At 48.4% G+C, this 21,172-nt stretch overlaps 1 protein-coding gene across 1 annotated transcript in view; it reads left to right on the top strand.

Moving 5' to 3' along the window:
* The first annotated feature begins 17,968 nt into the window (after positions 1-17,968).
* Positions 17,969-21,172, top strand: part of LZTS1 (leucine zipper tumor suppressor 1) — a 56,692-nt gene continuing 53,488 nt past the window's right edge. Inside the window, exon 1 of the mRNA XM_083480529.1 lies at positions 17,969-18,118. The gene's annotated coding sequence lies outside the window, so the exon portion shown is untranslated. The remainder of the gene's footprint in view (positions 18,119-21,172) is intronic.

Below are 21,172 nucleotides of genomic sequence, written 5' to 3'. Positions count from 1 at the left end.
CCTGGGTAGCGCCCCAGGGATGATCTCTGGCTCAGTAGGTGTATCTTGCCAGCCAACTTCAAAGTTGGATGACTGCCATTGATAATTCACCCTCCCTGACTTTGGAGGTTATTTCGATCTACTGCCACCTTGAATGACTTGTTTCAGCTGCCAAGTTACTTTGATAATGCACTTAAATACTGTAGAGAGAAAGAGACACAACTCACATAGCCTACTTGGAGTCTGAAATGTGCCTTCAGCAGATGTGTAGGCTATGGCACTCTGATCAGTAAAGCTGTAGGACATTTGTACATTAATCAGTAGTAATTTAGTTTTATAGAAATATTTATATCCTGTCCATCTGACTGGGTTGCCCCAGCCGCTCTGGGTGGCTTCCAACAAAACATAAAAACACCTTAGGCTTAAAACATCAAAAATTGAAAACTTTTCTATACAGGACTGTCTTTAGATCAGTGTTTCCCAACCGGTGTTCTGCGGCACACTAGTGTGCCGTGAGAGGTTGGCTGGTGTGCCGTGGGAGGGAGGCGGGCGAGTCGGGCGGTGAGAGGCGGCGGCGGCGAGGATCCGCGTCGAGCCGGGGGCGGCTCCGCGGTGGTGGTGCCGAGGTTTCTCTCCATTCTCCCCTCACACACACACACAGGAAGATCAGCTGACAGGACCCAGCCAATGGGGCGGCGGCGGGGCAGCGCGTGCAAAAGGGAGGAGCGCGAGACAGCGGACGAGGAGGAGGCCGGCATGTCCGGGCAGCAGCAGCAACAACAGCAGCAGCAACTCCTGGCGACGGCTCCTCAAGCCCCGGGCAACCCTACTCCCTCACCGGCCTCGGCCGCCCTCCTGCTCCACCCGCCGCCGCCTCCCCCGCCGCCACCGGCCACCTCGGCCCCGCCGCCGCCCCCTCCTCCGCCCGCTATCGCCACCACCACCACAACAGCCGCCACCGCCTCAGCTGCCGCCGTCCCTCAGTCCCTCGCTTTGCTGCGCTGCCTCCTCCCCCCCCCCACCCCCAAAGCTTGGAGGTTCCCCAGCAAGGGGGAGGGGAAAAAATTGAAAACTTTCACTTTCGCGCGTCCCTCCTGGCGTGACGCTGCGCGCTGACGTCACGGGGCTGTAATGGTGGTGTGCCGCGAGATTTTTTTCTTCAAACAAGTGTGCCTTTGCCCAAAAAAGGTTGGGAAACACTGCTTTAGATGTCTTCTAATAGTTGTATATCTGTTTGACATCTGATGAGAGGGCATTCCACAGGCAGGCACCACTACCGAGAAAAAGTAAAAATAAATGCAATTTCACATTAGCCAGAGAGCTGAAATTAGTCACATACAGCCCCAGATGCAGATTGCAAGAAAAGTCTTAAAGGAGAGACTCGTCAAAACTTAGTGCATGTAACTTGCCTTATAGAATGACGAGGCGGTAGTCCAGCACAGAATAAAGGAAGCTGAGCCATACATGTATGCAATGGCCCGGGACTCCTCTCATTCAGTCATGGAGATTTTCCAGAAGCAGCTGGTAATATGCTGAGGCTGCAATATTTTTTTAAAAAAACTTCTGAAGCAAGAATCTTGTTTTATTTGGGTTTAGATCGTAGGTGGTTAGCTTGTGGGCCACATAACAGCCCTTGTAGCCATCTGTGCTGTTCTTGCAAGAGCCCGTGCTTCCCTGTCCTGATGACAACCAAATGATGTGGGCTTCCTGCACTACTGTGCTGAAGGGGAAGTAAACATGGGGAGAATAATTCCTGGGCATTTCCTGAGCTCCACAAACACAGGGATTGGAGCTGGCAGCCCGGGTGGACCCCTCCCCCTTGAGAAGTTTTATTTTGAGGCCAGATAACAGAATGATATGGGACATGGGTGGCGCTGTGGGTTAAACCACAGAGCCTAGGACCTGCTGATCAGAAGGTCATCAGTTCAAATCCCTGCGACAGGGTGAGCTCCCGTTTTTCAGTCCCAGTTCCTGCCAACCTAGCAGTTTGAAAGCACGTCAAAGTGCAAATAGATAAATAGGTACCTCCCCGGCGGGAAGGTAAACGGCGTTTCCGTGCGCTGCTCTGGTTCGCCAGAAGCGGCTTAGTCATGCTGGCCACATGACCTGGAAGCTGTACGCCGGCTCCCTCGGCCAATAAAGTGAGATAAGCAATGACCCCAGAGTCGGCCACGACTGGACCTAATGGTCAGGGGTCCCTTTACCATTTACCTAACATAGAACAATGGGCTGTGACATTTTGCTGCGACATTTTGCTGCAGCCCCTACTGGTCACGGCCGTAGATTTGGCCCCTCCATGAACTGGTCTCCTCATTTTAAAGAGGCTGTCGCCACAGTTTGTGCCAGCCAATCCCATAAATCGTGGTGGAAAGAGGTCAGTTGTCTCTGGACGGCAACTGCAAGGGAGAGTCCCACAAAGCCTTCCCTGCAAGTGGTACCGGGCAGTTGCTATATAAGAAAAACCGCCTGGAACCCAGTGGTTTCAAAAAGCAAGAGTGGGGAACCTGTGGCCCTCCAGATGTTGTTGGACTACAACTCTCATCGGCCCAGATCGTTGGCCACGCTGGGTGGGGCTGATGGGAGCATCAACATCTGGTGGTATCAAAGTGTAGCTGCATCTCAAGGCTTGCTATGTTCCCCTAGTACAAGGTCTTTTCAACGACGAGTGATGCTTTGGAGAAGGGCACAAGGGATAGTTTTGGAACCTTGTGCATTGGGTATTTGAAAATAAGGGCCAAGCTACACATTATTATAAGCAAGGATGACCTCTGGAAATGCAAACAGACCGTCAACAACACAGTGGTCTTCCTCTCTCACAGGTCCCAGACTAAAAAAATTCCTTCCAGTAGCACCTTCAAGACCAACTAAGTTAGTTCTTGGTATGAGCTTTCGTGTGCATGCACACTTCTTCAGATACACTGAAACAGAAGTTGCCAGATCCTTCTATATAGTGAGAAGGTGGGGAGGGGTATTACTCAGAAGGGTGGTGGGAATGGGAGATTGGCAGATAGCTGAGATGAGCCTGTTGACAATTCTTAACGACTGCAATAGGTCTTACAGGAAAAGGCAAGCGATGAGAAGGTGAAAAATGGCTTAGTCATGTATAATGAGATAAGAATCCAATGTCTTTGTTCAAACCAGGTCTCTCCATGGTTTTGAGTTTGGTAATGAGTTGCAATTCAGGAGCTTCTCTTTCCAGTCTATTTCTGAAATTCCTTTGTAGTAAAACAGCTACTTTGAGATCTTGTATAGAATGTCCTGGGAGATTGAAGTGTTCTCCTACTGGTTTCTCTGTTTTGTGATTCTTGATGTCAGATTTATGTCCGTTTATTCTTTGGCGTAAGGTTTGGCCTGTTTGTCCAATATAGAGAGCTGAAGGACAGACTCTCCACCCCTAAGGGAGCATTTGACCATGTATGTGCCAAGCCAGGATACTGAACTAGTGTTACCAAAGGTGCGTGCATGCTAAAACTCCCAAGGTTTTTATTATTGTGCTGAAAATGAGAGAGCACTGTGGAGATCTATTCCGGGAGCTCACTGCACAAGGACAAAGCCACCTGGTCTGGGATGCAGGATTTCAGTGCAATCCTACAGGGGTGTATTTTGAAGTCCCACTATGTTCAGTGAGGCTTCGTTCCCTCGGACGTGTGCTTAGGGTTGTAGCCGAAATGCCCTAAGCATCTTGATTTTGAAGAGCAAGCTCCTAACTTTTAAAAACTGCAATGGCCAGTTTCAGAAGTGGAGCGCTGAAGCTGTATTTTCACTGGCTAGGGCTTCAATACCTGGAAGAAGTTGTTTCTCTGTGTACACACAACTCTTTATCCCGAGCGCTGCTTGTGAGCATGCTGCAATGAAGAGCTTTCCTTGGGGCAACGAACTAGCACTTGCACGTATGTCTACATCTGAGGTAGCTACCTTGTGCCCTTCTAGTTGCTACACTCCAGCTCCCATCAGCCCCTACAATGGATGGCTAATGTTCAGGAATGATGGGAATTGCAGTCCAGTATCAGAGGCTCACAGGTTCCCCACCCCTGGTATAAATGAACTGCCACGTCATGTATGGGGGGGGGGGTTAAATTCTTCCTTAAATGGGGGATAAAGAGGGGAGCCTTTTTCCTTTCTCACTTGGTTAAGAAGGGAAAGGCAGCATTGTACCCATAGCTTTTTTAAAACTCTAAAGCAGGCTTCCTCGACCTCGGCCCTCCAGATGTTTTTGGCCTACAACTCCCATGATCCCTGGCTGGAAGGACCAGCAGTCAGGGATGATGGGAATTGTAGTTTCAAAACATCTGGAGGGCCGAGGTTGAGGAAGCCTGCTCTAAAGTAACAGCCCACATCTGGAGATGGTTCATTTTGCTTAACTGGAATTTAAACAAGCTCCTAATATTTAATTCTGCAAATAAAGGCTTTTTTAAACAAACTAACAAACTTTTCAGCTCGGTGATGTTCTGTCCAAGTGCTGTACCACTATCAGCCACAGCATGGTGCTCTTAGATTTTCTGATTATTGTCTAATACAGCTTGGCTGTGGAAGGTTCTCTGATTTTTCTGACTTTCCAAATGTATTCGTAGCTGAAAGTATCAGTAGAAAAATCTACTTATGGATCCTCCGGAAAGGAATCTGACTTCCTACCCTCACCTTCCTGCTTCCTATATGTAGAGGCCCTGGGGTGAGTGGGTTGGATTCTGCCTTGTATTTGTGCGAGATGCCAAGGTTTTACAAAGCCAAGGTTGCGTGTGCATGTTTTGGCTAAAGAAATGTTAGGATATAAATTGGTTAATCAACACAAGCGGCAGATAAAAATCTCTTTTAATAGAGGAGTGTGGTAGGCAAACTACTAAGCATGGCTGCTATGTTCTGCCTCCCTTGTCAGAGGAAGACCTGTTGCTGGAGATCACAAGGGCTGTTCTTGGAATCAAATAGGGAAGGGGAGAATCATGAGCTTCTTGGCGAAAAAGGTGGGATATAAATGCAACAAATAAATAAATGCCCAGTTTATTCTGCCCAGTTTCCTCTCTGAATTAAAAAGCAGGTAGAGGGAATTGAACTGCTTCTTCAAATGACCCACAAACCAGCTGCTCTGAATGGGAGCTGGAGTGAGTACCCCTCTCTAACTGCGCCTACACTGCCTCTGGTTCCCCAAAGCTAAATTATTTAGACAAATGATGTAGCAACTTGGCTGAATTATTCAGAGGGACTTAGGGGGTGCTAGCCAATGAAGCAGAAGTGTACGGAGATGAGCAGCATGTTGCATAACCCCCAGAGAGAATTCAGCCATTGGCTGGCGATGGAGAAGCAACGGGATACAATATTCATGGCAAAGGAGGCAAGGAGCCGTCCCAGCCCAAGCTGAGCTGTGTTTGCTGCACGAGTCGTTTTGTGTGGGTGTGCTTTTCAGAGCATATGTTGCGTCAAAGGCTGGAAGTGCTGTTCTGCATGTATGCAAAGAGAGGTGCAAAGCTAGGAAGCAAGAGTTTTAAATAAAAGCTAAGGACAACCATTGGAACCAGGATGAACAGAAGAAGAAACCTCCTGGATCAGGCCAATGGCTTCTCTAGTCCAGCACCCTGTTCTCACAGTGGCCAACCAAAGGCCTATGAGTAGCCCACAAGCAAGAGCCACAGCCCTCTCCCCATTTGTGATTCCATGCAGCTAGGATTCAAAGGCATTCTTCCTCTGACAGTGGAAGGAAATCATAGCCATTGGTAGCTATTGACAGCCTTGTCCTTCACAAAGACGGGACTTCTGCAGATCTGGGTGATAAAATTCAAGCACCTAGACTGTTCCAGAAAGGCAGAATAATACAGCTCCCCTTTGCTGTGGCTTCTCCAGTGGAGTCAGATCCTGGGGGTGGATGAATGAATCTGCTGATTGCAGGGTCTCTCAGTGTCTCATTTTCCCAACCTGAAGGTCATTTTGTGGTTAGTGTAGGCTTGTGAATCCCCACTCAGAGATGAAGCGCACGGGGTGTGGTCTTGCGCCAGGCGCTATCTCTCAGCCCAACCTATTCTGCAGGGTTGCTGTGAGGATAACATGGGGAGGAAAACTACGTACACCATCCTGAGCTCCATGGAGGAACGGTGATGCAAACAATCGATCAATAAATTTCTGCATCAGTTTCCACGTTTATATTTTAAAAGTCCACATGGAAATTCGTATGCATTTTTTAAAGCATATTTGCAAACAATTTCCCCAAATGTAATGTTGTTTTGTGCACATTTTTTGGCTAAAGAACTACATCACAAAATCCAGGGAAGTGCAGGTTTCAAAGGATAGCTGTCTTCCAGTTTGCTTATTGGTTAAGGGAATGCAAATTAGATAGGGTTACATTAAAATGGGAATTGAGCAAATTCTACCCCTGCCCCCATCACTGGGCATCTCTATTTTGAGAGCATAGGAAAATTGTGCTTATTTCACATATCCTTTTATTTGGCCTGTGGAAGCTGTTTCCTGGGGGAAACATCCCAGGGAACTGGAAGAAACTTGATTGGTTTCAGGAGGAATCTGATGTCCTTGTTTCTGTTGGCTATTGGTTTTTATGTTGCTTTCTGTTTTTGTTTGTTTGTTTGTTGAATGTATATGCTGTTCTGGGCCAGCTGTTCCATATCAGGAACTCCAAGGCTTCATTAGAGGAGCTGAACAAGAGCTCTGGGCCTGGGCTTGACAGCCTGGCAAGAGCCAGCTTCTCTTTTTAGCTGCCTCTCGCAGGCACGCCGTGATGCATGTGGGCGGCAGCAATTAGGAACTCTGACGAGCTCTTTCAGAGAAGACAAAATAATCTCAGGGTTTTGCAGAAGCAAAATGACAATTTTCTCCTACTGAGATGGAGCTGCTGGAGAGCCACCTGTTTGATCCAGAGGGGAAGTCTGGAGATGTGGGCAGCTGCTGACGTTTGCTTTGGGAACTGAGGATTTAAACATGGCTACAGGGAGCCTCATTGATGATATCCCAAGTATCGCCTGCTTCTCCAATAGGAACCTGCCCATGCTTCCATGATTTTCCTTGGTCCTTGGGACAGAGCCAGCCCTACCATTAGCATGGCCACAATGAGCCTCATTGATGATAACTCATGTATCATCTACTTCGGCCGTAAGAACCAGCCCATGCCTCAAATACCTTTGTTGGAGGCCTTGCGTTGGGACCTTGGGCCAGCCCTACTGTTAGAGTTAGGCTCCTGCCCCTCAGGCAGCAGGTGCTGGGGAATGGGGAGCAGTGGCAAGGTGCTGAGGGGCACAACTGTGTCTATGCTCCATGCAGCCTCCCCTGAAGAAACCTGCTGCCTGTAGATGGTGTGGAGGACACTGTCCTGTTGCCAGTGTTGAAGTAAGATCCAGCTGCTATCTGGTCAGCTTCCATCCATGAAATAAGGGTTGCATCTTGTCCATCTCAGGCAACAAATGTCCTTTGCCATCAGGAGTACTGGAACAGAGGCACCCAGACTGTGGAAGTTTCTCCTTTAGTTGTGGGATGGTTTAGCAGTGGCATCAAAGCTGAAGAGACGTCCTCCCTTGGTAGAAGTGTTTGTTCTGTTGCTTCTAGTTTTTAGGCAGTTGACTCTGGTGGTTCTGCTCCTTAAGAGAGATTTCCAATCCCTTGTTTGGGTCCTGCTTTTCTTTCCTTTCATTCCTCTGCTTTGCTGATTTATTGCATTATACCCAGGGCCAGAACCACCACTTGGTTGCCTCGGTAGCCTCAGTCAGGGGCTAAAGTGCCCTGGCAGGAGAAACCACCTGTCCTGGGGAAACCAACTCACTGGGTGGCTGGTTTAAGGAGTCACCCACCATTTCCCTTTCCCTCATGCCCCGCAAAGAGCATTGCACCTGAGAATTGCGGGGAAATAAAATGGCATAGTCAAGCTGCACAGCACTCATTTCAGTGCCACTGGGTAATGAAATCCTAGAAGGAATGAAAATGTGCATGGGGGGGTTAAAAACAAAACTAAGGTACCTTGTAAACCCTTTACTCCAAAAGATAGAAGAAAAATAGTACAATAAATAGCGTTTAACAAAAAGGTGCAATGAAATCTCTCTCCTTTTAAACCATGGAGATATTTCTTCCTGATCTTCCTTCTCACATCATCATCTGTTATTTGTGTGCATTTGGGGGAGATTTGCATCTTTGTTATTATTTCTAGTAAATGTGCTTGCAGAATCTATATTTATGTCTTTACGGTGCTATCCTATGCTCCTCTACTCACAAGTCTCCTTGTTTTCAATGGCACTTACTCCAAGGTAAATATGCATAGGATGAAAGCCTTGATTGGTGTTTCCAACAGCAACCAGTGCTTTCAGACACCCAGCCACTTTGACGGGGGTGGTTTATATACACAGCAGCTTCTGGGGAAAGAGGTGTCAGGACTCAAATCTTCCAGGAAACCTCCTCCCTCTAACTCTGAGCTGTTGGGACAAGGAGTGGGTGAATCTGTCAACTTCAGTTCCCCTCTGTTTCTCATTTTTTCTAGTCTTAAGTTCATTCCTCCACATTTCCACACCAGTTTGCATTTTTCTAACAAAAGTTCTCATAAAAATTCATCATGAGGATGTGAACTCACCATTGTCTTCAGTCTCAGAAGGCGGCTTCACCTCCAGCACATTCAACATCTTTTCCTTGCAGAAGCTCACAGGCACAAAATCATGCAGCCCCTCCAGGTAGGCAGGGCCAACTAGAGTACAGACCTTGTCAGCCTAGAAAAAGCTTCAGCAGCCTTCAGTTCTCTGCTGAAACAACATCCTTTTATAGTCATGGTTGGAGGACAAGCTCAAGTCATCTGGGCTTGCTAGGAGCTTTCTATGGTCCTGACTTCTCTGATCTCAGCTTCAAGAGACTTAACTACAACAGTTGACTTGGCCCACCCAGCCTCAGGAGAGACAGCTTGACCTTGCCCATTTTTTCTGTGATCTTCAAGGCCCGCAGAGCAGGATATATTGTGCTAACAACAGTCTCTACACCATTTATGGAGGCTGTGGGGGAAGGCAACAATTCTGCCCATCATTTTACCTTCCATCTGTTTCCTCAATTGTCAGTTCTGCCTCCTTATCCTTTCTCTTTTCTCAGCCAGGCTGCCCCATAATGAAAGCCTTCTAAAAAATTCCCCATCCAGGAGACCTGGAAGATGTTGTCGTTCCACCCTCTTTGAAGAAGGGTCTTGCCTCTCTAGCTTGCTCCATAAAATGGGAGTCTGGCAATTGTGTCATTAGCAAAGTGACTTGCTGTGTGACTGATGGGGGCCACACACACACACACACAGACCAGGTGGTTGTGGCTGTGAGGTGCATACCATTTTAGTTATGCACTATGCCCTGAAGTGATTATCTGTTGGAGGAATTGTGAGTGATTAATGGTGGCTGAATAACTTGCAGCATCCATAGCAGATTGCTGGACTGCCATCTGCCAACTGTAAGCCAACCTGGTGTCACCAGTGTAGGAAGGAGACTACCAAAGACCACTTGGTTGTCCATAGCCATCCCTACACCTACCAAACTTTCTCATTAATCTGATACAAAACAGTTTGACTTCGGATAACTGTAGTTTGCACGAATGCCTACAACCAAATGCTATGAATGAGCTGTTCGCCATAATTGATTACCTGTGAAAAGGCTTGTGCCATCACCTCAGGGATCATCCCACATTCTCCCTCTCCCTGTCACTTCATAAAGTACATTATTCATCTTGTTAATCATGATTTATCTTGTTAAAAGCATGCCATTAAAAAACCCAACACCACTGCTACAGTATTTCTTTTTCCTATGTCTTTAATTCATCTTTCTCCACAACAAAGGAACAAGCTCAAGGTCATGAGTTGGGTGAAAGATCCCAGTGCTGCAGGGGGTTGGAGCTAGATGATCATCGTGATCCCTTCCAACTCTGTACTATCAGTCAGGTCTTTATCGGGGGAGACAAAGACCACCCACAAAAGGAACCCTCTTAAATCAAGAAGAATGGACTTCAAATTTCATCAGATGATGCACAGCAAGATCCTGCTTAGGGTTGGGTTTGAGTGCATGAGAAAGTTCCCTGCAAGTTTGACTCGAGGTGCAGCTATCAAGGAACAAGGCAACCCAATGAACTCTCCCTGCGCTCCTGCACTCCTTCGCCAGATCATCTCAGAGTTGCTGCTTCCTGAGAAATCCTCCAGGTGATTTTTTAGGGCGAGGTAATGCACAAAAGAGTCAGACTGTCTGAAAATGCAAGAAGCGGAGACAGGGCGAGCTCCAACTTGCAGATCAGCAGTTTTTTTGGGGGGTGGAATTTATATTTGGGACGCAGAAGAAGGCATTGGTGGAGGAAATGCAAATACTGTATAAGCCTGGCTACTTCTCAAGTAGGCGCTGTGGTCTAAACCACAGAGCCTAGGGCTTGCTGATCAGAAGGTCAGCGGTTCGAATCCCCATGAGGGGGTGAGCTCCCGTTGCTCGGTCTCTGCTCCTGCCAACCTAGCAGTTCAAAAGCACATCAAAGTGCAAGTAGATAAATAGGTACCACTCCTGCGGGAAGGTAAACTGCGTTTCCGTGCAGTGCTCTGGTTCACCAGAAGCGGCTTAGTCTTGCTGGCCACATGACCCAGAAGCTGTACGCCGGCTCCCTCGGCCAATAAAGCGAGATGAGTGCCGCAACCCCAGAGTCATCCACGACGGGACCTAATGGTCAGGGGTCCTTTTACCTTTACCTTACTTCTCAAGATAGAAAGCAAGGAAGATAAAGAGCAGCACATTGCTTGGCCATGGAATAAAGGGAGGACCACCACAAACACATTATGAAAGAGTCATTAAAAACTCATGGGGAGATTTCAATTAATTTGAACTACAGACCAAATTGCACCCATCAGAACTTTTCTTAACTGATGATAGCCCAGTCTACTTACTTCTACTTGGCTCCTCCACTGCCAGGATTGAAGAGACCAGCTCAGAGTACCCATTGTACCCACGACAGCCCCTACATAGAGTTACAAACCAGTCACACATCACCATGGCATGTGATTCTGCAGGGCTGACCCAAGACACTTTGCTGCCTGAGATGAAGGAGAGGATAGTGCCTCCTGCCCACTGATGTACAGAAGTTGACCAGAATGAGAACTGAATCTTACTTCAACATTGGTGATGTGACAGCATTCCTCACCACAGCAGAAGACAGCAGGCTAGCTTAGGTGTGCAGGGCAAGTGCTGTGGCAAATACAGGAGTGTCCTTGCCCCTGCCCCTGCCACCACCTGCCACTTGAGCATCGGCCTCACTCTGGCCAATGGTATGTTGCCCCTGTAGCCTGGAGCTTCTAAGTATGCCCTGTTTGCAGAGTTATTTATGGCCCACTATATACCGGTAATTCCCATACCCAGATGCCACACACACACACACACACACACACACACACACACAAACCTCAAGGAGGATGAATCATTCGGCTTGGGTTTCTCTGTTTCCCATTTTTCAAAACTGAAATTCAATTCACTTTTCCACATCTGTTGTTGTTCTTTTCATCTGCATGAAAAACCACCAGCATTTCTCCTAATATACACATTTTCTGTATGCAACATTGTCTAACGTACATACTTTTTGCAAGCACAATGCATTTTTAAAAAACAGATATGCCTCTTTATGCCCACTTCTGCCTAATATATGCCCTTTTGTACACACAACCCTTTTTGGGGTGGCAAACTGCACCACAAAATTGGGGAAAATGTGAATTCTGAAGGACAGCTACAATTCATTTCAAGTGCAATTTTTGTGTATGGGAGAGGGGAGTTTTACCTTAAAAATACAAACCAAGCTGAATTTGTCCCCCTCATCCCTTCCTTCAGACCAAATATGTTGCCTGACCCTTCAGTAAGATGGAAAGGAAAAGGTGACCCATTTTAACTGCCTTCTCCTTTTGGTTTGCTTTCTCCCCTTCTGAATGGAATCCCATTAGTTTGTCTGCTCTCCCCACAAAACAAACCCTGTCATGTTTCCCTTTCCCATTTTACAGCTCAAAATAGCAGCTCCCGTCTGGCTGCTTTCAAGGCAAGGAGGCAGCATGTGGCATTGTGCAGCGCATGCCAAGCGCCAGTGAGTCAAGGAGCTAGCTAGGCTGCAACAGCTAAAATAATAGAAAGGCTGCTTTGCATGGTTTGGGAGTTGGGAACAGCAGGGCAGTGCCCACCATGGACCTTAAGAATGCAAGAAGAGCCTGTTGGCCATTGGCACATCAAGTCCAACATCCTGTTCCCACAGTGGCCAACCAGATGCCTATGGGAAGCCCATGTGCACGACATGAGCACAACAGCACTTTCCCCTCCTGCAGTTTCCAGCAAATGGTATTCAGAAGCATAAATGGTCTAGGGCAGCCTTTCTCAACCTGTGGGTCCCCAGGTGTTGTTGAACTACAACTCCCATCACCCCTAGCTAGCAAGGCCAGAGCTCAGGGATGATGGGAGTTGTAGTCCAACAATACCTGGTGACCCATAGGTTGAGAACCACTGGTCTAGGGGAAGCACATATCGTGGTGAGCTTGAAAACATGTGTACAACCAGGTTTTTTTTCCCAGCGGGAACTCACTGGAATTCAGTTCTAGCAACTCTCAGGTGGGCACCATTGCCATGATAAGAGAACAAGGGAGGTGTTCGTGGTGAGTTCTGGCACCTCTTTTTCTAGAAAAACAGCACTGTTTACAATCCTTCCTTTTCCCTGTTGCTGTCTTCGGGGTTTTCAAGAGCTGAAAGCACAACTACAGATAACTTCTTTCTTTCTTTTCTTTTCTTTCTTTCTTTCTTTCTTTCTTTCTTTCTTTCTTTCTTTCTTTCTCTTTCTTTCTTTCTTTCTTTCTTTCTTTCTTTCTTTCCAGCCAACACTGATGTCTGGGTCTGATTAAAAGCAGAAACCGCAGAGATGTGGCTGATTTTGGTTCTGTTCTCCAGGAATAAATAAAGGTGTGGCTGCTCCAGCTGCGCACCTGACCAGAAGGCAAACAGCATGACACCAGAGGGTCACCAGTGGAGAACCACAGGCCCCTTCAGTCAGCACATTCCAAGGAGATGAATCAACATCCAGTGTAAGCTAATGACTGCTCTTCACCCTGGGGAAAAGAATGCAGCAAAGGAAAGGAAGGAGGTGCCGTTTGCTGATAATCTATGAATCCGCAGCTGAACAGAACAATTCTATCCCATACACCCTATATCAGGGGTGAGGAGCTGGAGCCCCAGGAGCAGAATGTGGCCCTCAAAGCCTATCTATTTGGCCCTTGAGATTCTCCCCAAGATGTACCTTCTTCAAAGTTGCCACCATGGGATTGAATCCCACCCAACAATAGTGGCAGTCTTGATGATGGCTTGGATGCACTGACCATGTAATGAAAGCTGCAATCCTAAGGACTAATGAATGTGAGATCCCCACAGACCTCTGCATGCCTTATTTCTGAGCAGACATGCTTAAAACCATGCAGCATTGTAGGAATCCTATACAGATGCATTTGCAAGTTGTACCGGAATAAATGAAACTTTGCTTCCAAGTAAACGTGCTTAGCATAGGGGTGCGAACCAAACATGCAATGCAATAAAGGAAACATACTTATAAAGAAAGTTACTCCATGTTTGCCTGGCTTTTCAAAGCCCAGCTTGAATTTAAAAGGTCATTGCAATTCTTCTGGAAAACTCTTGGCCTTTCTTGGGCACCACAGTTCCAGGGCAGCCCTGGAGAATGCTGTGCCCTTAGTGTGCAGTCTTAGGGCACAGACAGTGCAGTAACAAGGAAAGTTTTAGGTGGTCTTAAAGGATGGAGTACAACAGACCAAACTGCACATTCCCTTGTGCATCTATTTTCCCCCCATCACAATACGTGACAGGCAAATTGATCCATTTTGGTCTCTCTATTTTTCCACCCTTAAATTCATTTCTCCACATTTCCAGTTTGCATTTTTTTTAAAAAAAAAAAGTCCTCGTGAAAATTCAGCAGTGTTGTAGTGCAAATCTACCTCCACATGAAATTTTGCCTAATACATAGATTTTTACAAAACAATTTCCCCAAATACAATGCATTTTTAAATGCTGCTTTCATGAATATATGATTTTTTTCTGCACAAAGCACCATATTTTTCGCTCTATAAGACGCATCAGACCATAAGACGCACCTAGGATTTGGAGGAGGAAAACAAGAAAAAAAATATATTCTGAATCCCAGAAGCCAGAACAGCAAGAGGGATCGCTGCGCAGCGATCCCTCTCACTATTCTGGCTTCTGGGATAGCTGCGCAGCCTGCATTCGGGGAAAAGTGGGTCTTATAGAGCAAAAAATACGGTACCCAAGTACAGGCATATTTGTACATATTACCTGGCTGGAGAATTGCATGTGCAAATTTCTATGGCTGGCCCTCTTTAGGTTCACATGTTGCTTCGAAAAGTGTGTACTAAGTCGGTTCACTTATGAATGCAAACCAAAACAAATCATAATAGGAGTCACAGGGAAGATAACAATCAGGTCTATGGGGATGTGGATATTAGTGTTTCAACCTTTCATCCCATGCTGTAGAGTGGGCAATGCTAGGATGGCCAGGCAAATAGCTTGACCTGGCAAAAGGCAGCTTCCCGGGAGCTTCATAGATGCAGTCTCAAATACTGGCTTGCACCAGGTTTGCTCTCAGTGCAATGTCTGTCAAAATTCCAGGGGTTACTACAGGTTGCACCGGTTTTGCCATCTTGCAGCATTTCCTTTGCCTTTTGGAGCTTGTGCAGACAACTCCTGGGATTAGTATGCAACATGGTCTAGTGGGGAATATTGTTCTGGATCCGCCCCATCTCCTCCCCTTGTTTTGTGTCTGGCAGAGGGTGCGGCGTAGGAGGGCTTGACGAGTATGTCCTCAAAAGCATCGCGTTCCCCAGTGTGGAAGGCAGAGGCTGTGAGGTTGTGTTTACAGTGCGCTTGTGCTAAAGGCAGACCAAAATGTTTGTGCATGTTGGGAATACTCTTGGCCACTATCCAGAATGTCTTATGAAAAGACAGGCTGCGGTTTCAGCACGACAAGAGCCATGGGTATTATGTAAGCGGAGATGAGAGAGTGTTGATGAGAGGCAGAAAGCAAAGAGGGCAGGAGGAACAGACTGAGAGGGTCTGGCAGAGAGAGATAGAAAGATGATCCCAACCACATTTGGCTCTGGCTCCACCCAGATTTGACTTCAGCTCCTCCAGCCAACTATCAGGTCTGGCTCCATCCACGGTTGGCCCTAGGCCCCAAGATTTCTATTCCCATGGGTCAATGGCCCTCCATGGAGAAAAGATTCCCTGCCCTGATCCTCTGCACGTCTGCTGAAACTGAAAGTCAGCCCTTCTGTGTGTTCTGGGGGGGGGGGGAGATGAAGAAAGAAGGAAAGGCATTTTGCACATGCTCATAGACTTCCTTAATTATTCTTTCGTATGTTCCATGGCTGAGCCCCTCCAGAAACCAATTTCCAGGAATCAAATTCAGGCTCTCCATGGTTCAAATTCAGACGGTTAGAAGACCCTTCCAGGTCCAGACCAAGGAATGCCCCATCTAGTGGTGCTGTGGGTTAAACCACAGAGCCTAGGGCTTGCCAATCAGAAGGTCGGCAGTTTGAATCCCCGCGGCAGGGTGAGCTCCCGTTGCTCAGTCCCTGCTCCTGCCCACCTAGCAGTTTGAAAGCACATCAAAGTGCAAGTAGATAAATAGGTACCCTTCCAGCGGGAAGGTAAATGGCGTTTCCATGTGCTGCTCTGGTTTGCTAGAAGCGGCTTAGTCATGCTGGCCACATGACCCAGAAGCTGTACGCCAGCTCCCTCGGCCAATAAAGCAAGATGAGCGCCGCAACCCCGGAGTCGGCCACGACTGGACCTAATGGTCAGGGGTCTCTTTACCTTTGCCTTTACTCCCACCAAAGCTAGGCAGAAGCTCTCCTCCTCTACCACTCAGCGATGCAACCAGGGCAGGACTTCAGGACAGAAGCCAACCTAGCAGAATGAGCAAGAGGGTTCACAAATGCAGGAATGCTGACCTGTCACATTTTGAAGTAGTACACACCAGGTTGCATCTAAGTAAGTTCTACACAAAGTAGACTCATTGAAATTAATGAATCTAAATTAGGCATGTCCATTAGGGCAGGCATAGACAAACTCAGCCCTCCAGATGTTTTGAGACTACAATTCCCATCATCCCTGACCACTGGTCCTGTTAGCTAGGGATGATGGGAGTTGTAGTCCCAAAACATCTGGAGGGCCAAGTTTGCCTATGTCTGCATTAGGGTTTACTCCGAGGACAAACATGGATACCACACGTTTTCATCTAAGATTACCCAAAGCTGCACTTGCATTCAGAGAAAACAGGAAAGTTCTCTCAACATGAAAGTTGTATTTCGTGTTCACAGAGAGGCACCATGAAACTGCCTCACAGAGTCAGGGCATGGGTTCATCCAGCTCCCTATTGTCTACACTGACTGGCAGAGGCTCACCAAGATTTCAGGCAAGGCGTTTCTCCCAGTTCTGCCCAGAGACGCAGCAGATCGAACCTGGAACTTTTTTGCACGTAAAGGAGACTCTATACCGCTGAGCCCGCCCCCTTCCCCCAAACATAGGAAGCTGTCTTATCGACAGTCAGATCGCTCGCTCGCTCGCTCCACCGAGCTCAGCGCTGCCGACACTGCCAGGCAGCGGCTCTGGCTGCCCACTCGATGCCTTATCTCATCCTCATTTGTAGAACCCGAACCAAAACCAGCTCGGCCTCTGTCTCCTCCAAACTAAGGGAGAATCTAAAAGAACCATAATCACTCTGATCCTTGAAAGAAAGAAAAAACCACAAGATGACAAGAAACACACCTGCTATAACCTTGAATCGGGGACCCGCTGTACCTCTATAAAGCTTTGTATCACAACCCACGCTACCCGCACCCCCGCACCCCACCTCCCTTTCCCCCACTGACGGTAATCGGGGGCGGGGAGATGCGTTGGAGGAGGGAAGGGGGGAGTTTGAAAGGTGGGAGAATGTTGTATTTTAATCTTGTTTTTTTAAATTGTATTTTAATCAACTTGTTTTTATTATTGGTTGTTAGCCGCCCTGAGCCCGGTCTTGGCTGGGGAGGGCGGGGTATACATAAAATTTATTATTATTATTATTTGACAAACCTAGACAGCATCTTAAAAACCAGAGACATCACCTTGCCAACAAAGGTCCGTCTAGTTAAAGCTCTGGTTTCCCCAGTAGTGATGTATGGAAGTGAGAGCTGGACCATAAAGAAGGCTGACCGCCAAATAATTGATGCTTTTGAATTATGGTGTTGGAGGAGACTCTTGAGAGTCCCATGGACTGCAAGAAGATCAAACCTCTCCATTCTGAAGGAAATCAGCCCTGAGTGCTCACTGGAAGGACAGATCCTGAAGCTGAGGCTCCAATACTTTGGCCACCTCATGAGAAGAGAAGACTCCCTGGAAAAGTCCCTGATGTTGGGAAAGATGGAGGGCACAAGGAGAAGGGGACAACAGAGGATGAGATGGTTGGACAGTGTTCTCGAAGCTACCAGCATGAGTTTGACCAAACTGCAGGAGGCAGTGGAAGACAGGAGTGCCTGGCGTGCTCTGGTCCAGGGGATCACGAAGAGTCGGACACGGCTAAACGACTAAACAACAACAACATCCAGCAGGAGACGTGGTGCGCGCAAAGCTGGCTCAGCCTGGCTCCTTCCTCCCGCTCCTCCTCCGCAGCCCCTTCCCTGCCCTCCGTCTCTATCCCACATGGGACCCTATCCCTCCCTCCCTCCCTCCCTGCCAGCGAGGGCAGCCGGCACGTGCCGCCCCTTGGGGACTCCTCTGCTTGCAGCCCCTTCCTCCTCCCCCGCCCGCGCGACCTTCCCTCGCTCTCCGTCACGCGCAGGGCAGCTGCCGGCGGCGCCCGAGGCGCGCCCGTCTCCCCTTCGCCGCGTGCCCAAAGTCGCTCGAGCAGCCAATTAGAGCCGCGGATGCAAAAGCCGCGCCGCCCTCCTCGCTCTCCCCCGCCCGTGCGCGCGCGGCGCCTCTCCAGCCTCGCCAATTCCGTGCAAGTGGCGGCGCGGCGCGAGAGGAGCAGCCCTGGCCGGGCCCGCGGCGAGAGGAGGAGGAGGAGGCGGCGGCGGCGCGATCGCCCGTGCTTGGCGCTCCGGAGGTGGCAGCAGGCTGCAGCGGAGAGGCAGCTTCAGGTGAGGGCGGCGCGCGAAGAGGCAGGATCCGAGCCCGGGGCGGGAGGAGGCTGGGACGCGGAGAGTGGGGTGGGATTAGCCCGGGCTGGGAAGCGCGTCTCGGTCGCGCAATAGGGACAAAACGGCGGGAGGTGCCTCGTAGGAAGTGCAGAGTATTTTAGCTCGCCAGGGTCCGCACTAGCTGGCCACGGCTCTGTTGCGGACTCTTTACCTGGAGACGCGCCGGGGATCGAACCCGGGACGTTTGTGCGCGCAAAAAGCAGGTGCGCTGCTACGCTTGGTCCAATTCGGGTGCTTTGGATTGCTGCTCCGACCGCCGTCTCCTGCGGGGAGGGGAAGGGGCATGTTGTGTAAACAGAAGCAGACAGACAAAACCAGACAGCATCCATCATGTGCCCCGTGCGCGCGCACCGCACATCACAGGGGTTTAGGTAGGTAGCAACGGTTTCCCAAGGTGGGTCCAATGAACAACTTAGCGCATGGACAGCTCTTGCAGGAACAAACCCACCTACCCACACCAGACATGGGCTGCCTGTGCCGGCACATTGGTATGCACAAAAAAACAAGTCTGTGCCCGGTGTGCTGTTCTCACAGTTGGGAGAGCATTGTGTTTCCTGTGCCAGGAATGCAGACTGCTCAGGGCACAGGGAAGAAGTGCATGTCTTCAGAAATAACGCCTGGCGCACAAGTCGCGCCAAGCATCTGATAATGAGACTCAGGGCCGTTCTAATACAGTGGTGCTGGGCATAGCCAGCATTTATTGACAGCACTTGCACACAGTGTATCTTCAATAGGCAGCATGATTTGGGGAGCATAGCTCAGTGCTGAGGGGGAGGGACCATACCTCAGTGACAGAGCACCTGCGTGGCGTGCAGAAGGTCCCAGCTTTCGTTTGGGGTATTTCTAGGTGAAAGGGTTGTATAGCCAGGTGGTAGAGAATACCCTGGAGACCTCCTGGCAGAGTAGACAAAAGGGATAATAGAGAATCTAGATAATAGGGGTAAGTGATGATAGGTAACATTAATAGGTTGAATTCAGTAGATTAAAAGGGAGAATAGATAATAAACGGACAAATTGTAGGGCAGCTTTCTTTCTTTATGGCACCAGTTCTAGAATAAGCTGTGTTTGGACCTCTAGACCAGTTGCAAAAGATAAGCTGTTGTGAGCCAGTTGCATGAATAGCTTACAGCAGTGGTTTTCAACCAGTGTGCCGTGGCACCCTGGGGTGCCTTGAATGATGGTCAGGGGTGCTGTGTGGAACACTGGCCCCTGTCCTTCTTTTCTTCCCACCCTCCTCTGATGTCCTTGTGCATCTCTGCCTCCCAAAGGCTTGCAGCTCTGGTTACAAGCTCCCCAGGCTGGCCAGGGGGCGTTTCCTAGGCCCCTGTGGGGCAGTGTGAAGAGGCACCTCTCTTTGGGACAGGGGAGCAGCTCAGAGACCAGGGGTGGCAGCTGCGGCTCCCCAGAGGACTCCCAAGGGGAGAGGAGAAGAGGCTGAGGGAACACTCCATAAGGGAAGGTGTTCGAAAAAGGACAAGAGGCTGCCAGCTCTGCAGTCAAGGGGTGATATAACTGGACTCCTGAGCCCCACAGAGGTGCCTCAGAAAGAATGTAGTTGGTCAAGGGAGCCGTGGACCCAAAAAGGTTGAAAACCTCTGGCTTACAGTATAGTAAATGTGTTAGTCTTTTTGTCCCGCAAGACTCTGGCTCCTATTCCCTTCCCTATAATTCCCAGAGGGATTCATCAATTGATCGATCAAGCCCTCTTCCCAGGGAGCTCTGGGAATTCCAGTTCTGTGAGGGGACTCTCAGCACCCTTAAAAAACTTCAGTCCCCATAATTCTTTTGAGTCGTATGATACTGCTTTAAATGTATAGCAGACATGGAACCTCTGTTGTTCTTGCTGCAACAGACAAACACGTCCGCTCCTCTGGAATTTGTCACCAATGCTGAAAGCAGCTGACCTGGAAGAAAGAGTGGATTTGCTCATGTTGGGAATATGATGAAGACCGTAGTTCTTGTTGATTTCCTCTCTTCCCCACCCACAGTGTGCCTGTCCACCCACTCACCCCCATGCATACATAATGAAACTTGTTTGTGGCAGCATGCCAAGAGGTATAGCTCCAGATTGGTTGGTTTGGTGACATATTTTATGTGTTAGTGGAAGGGGACCCCTCTTAGATGAAATGCCATGCTTGTGATAAAAAACCCTTTGTGGTGAAATGTACCATGCCTAGGTTGTGATCGTCTTGATGTGGTCGGTGCAGATTTGAACTGACTTTAAGACCTGCTGTTCCCTTTTGTTTTCAAGCGGGCTCACTTGCAGTTAAGCATTCTTAGAACTGCCATCTGAAAAACTGGTGTGTTTTTGTGCAGAAAATACTCCAGCCATTCACAATGTAATGCCCAGGTCTTAGGAGACAACTGTCTGTGGTGTCCAGCAAAATGCTGCAGCATGCATTGTTCACGAAACGGTGCTCAGCGTTAGCGAAGTCTCACCACGGCATTTGAATGTATTTCACCCAGAGTGAACAGATAATGGGCCATTCCAGATGTTCTCTTTTAATTGCAACAACAATCTGCGGGAAGCAGAGCTAACCTTCCCCCCTGCTGCCATCGGACCCCTTGTCATTTATTACAGACAGACAGGAGATCACACTGCTGCTGCTGCTGAATGTTTCACATCCTTCTTCATGTGCAGAGTCTGAGGCTACTTAAGTTCATGACATGTGTATTTATCTGATTTGTTTTGTAAACTTGGAGTGGAGAGGGAGAGAGAGAGATGGTTTTTTAAAGAAAAATATTTATGCCCCATAGAATTCCAGTGCTTGAATACTTATCAGCACCATCATATTCTGCAACGAAGCAATTTTTGTTGTCTATCCACTAATTTTCGCATCAGGGAACCAGTGCGGCCATCCTAAGCCCATTTACCAGGGAATAAGCCTCATTAAACTGAATGAGATGTAGGATCATATCCAACCAACGTCTATCTGGAGTAATTCATTGGAATTAATGACTTTAATTTGGTCATGTTTCTTAATATCAGTGGGT

This window comes from Podarcis liolepis (genome assembly GCF_965112155.1).
Source record: "Podarcis liolepis genome assembly, chromosome: 16".
NCBI classification, from domain to species: domain Eukaryota; kingdom Metazoa; phylum Chordata; class Lepidosauria; order Squamata; family Lacertidae; genus Podarcis; species Podarcis liolepis.
The sequence above is the reverse complement of the archived record's forward strand: the minus strand, read 5'-3'. Positions and strand labels throughout refer to the sequence as shown.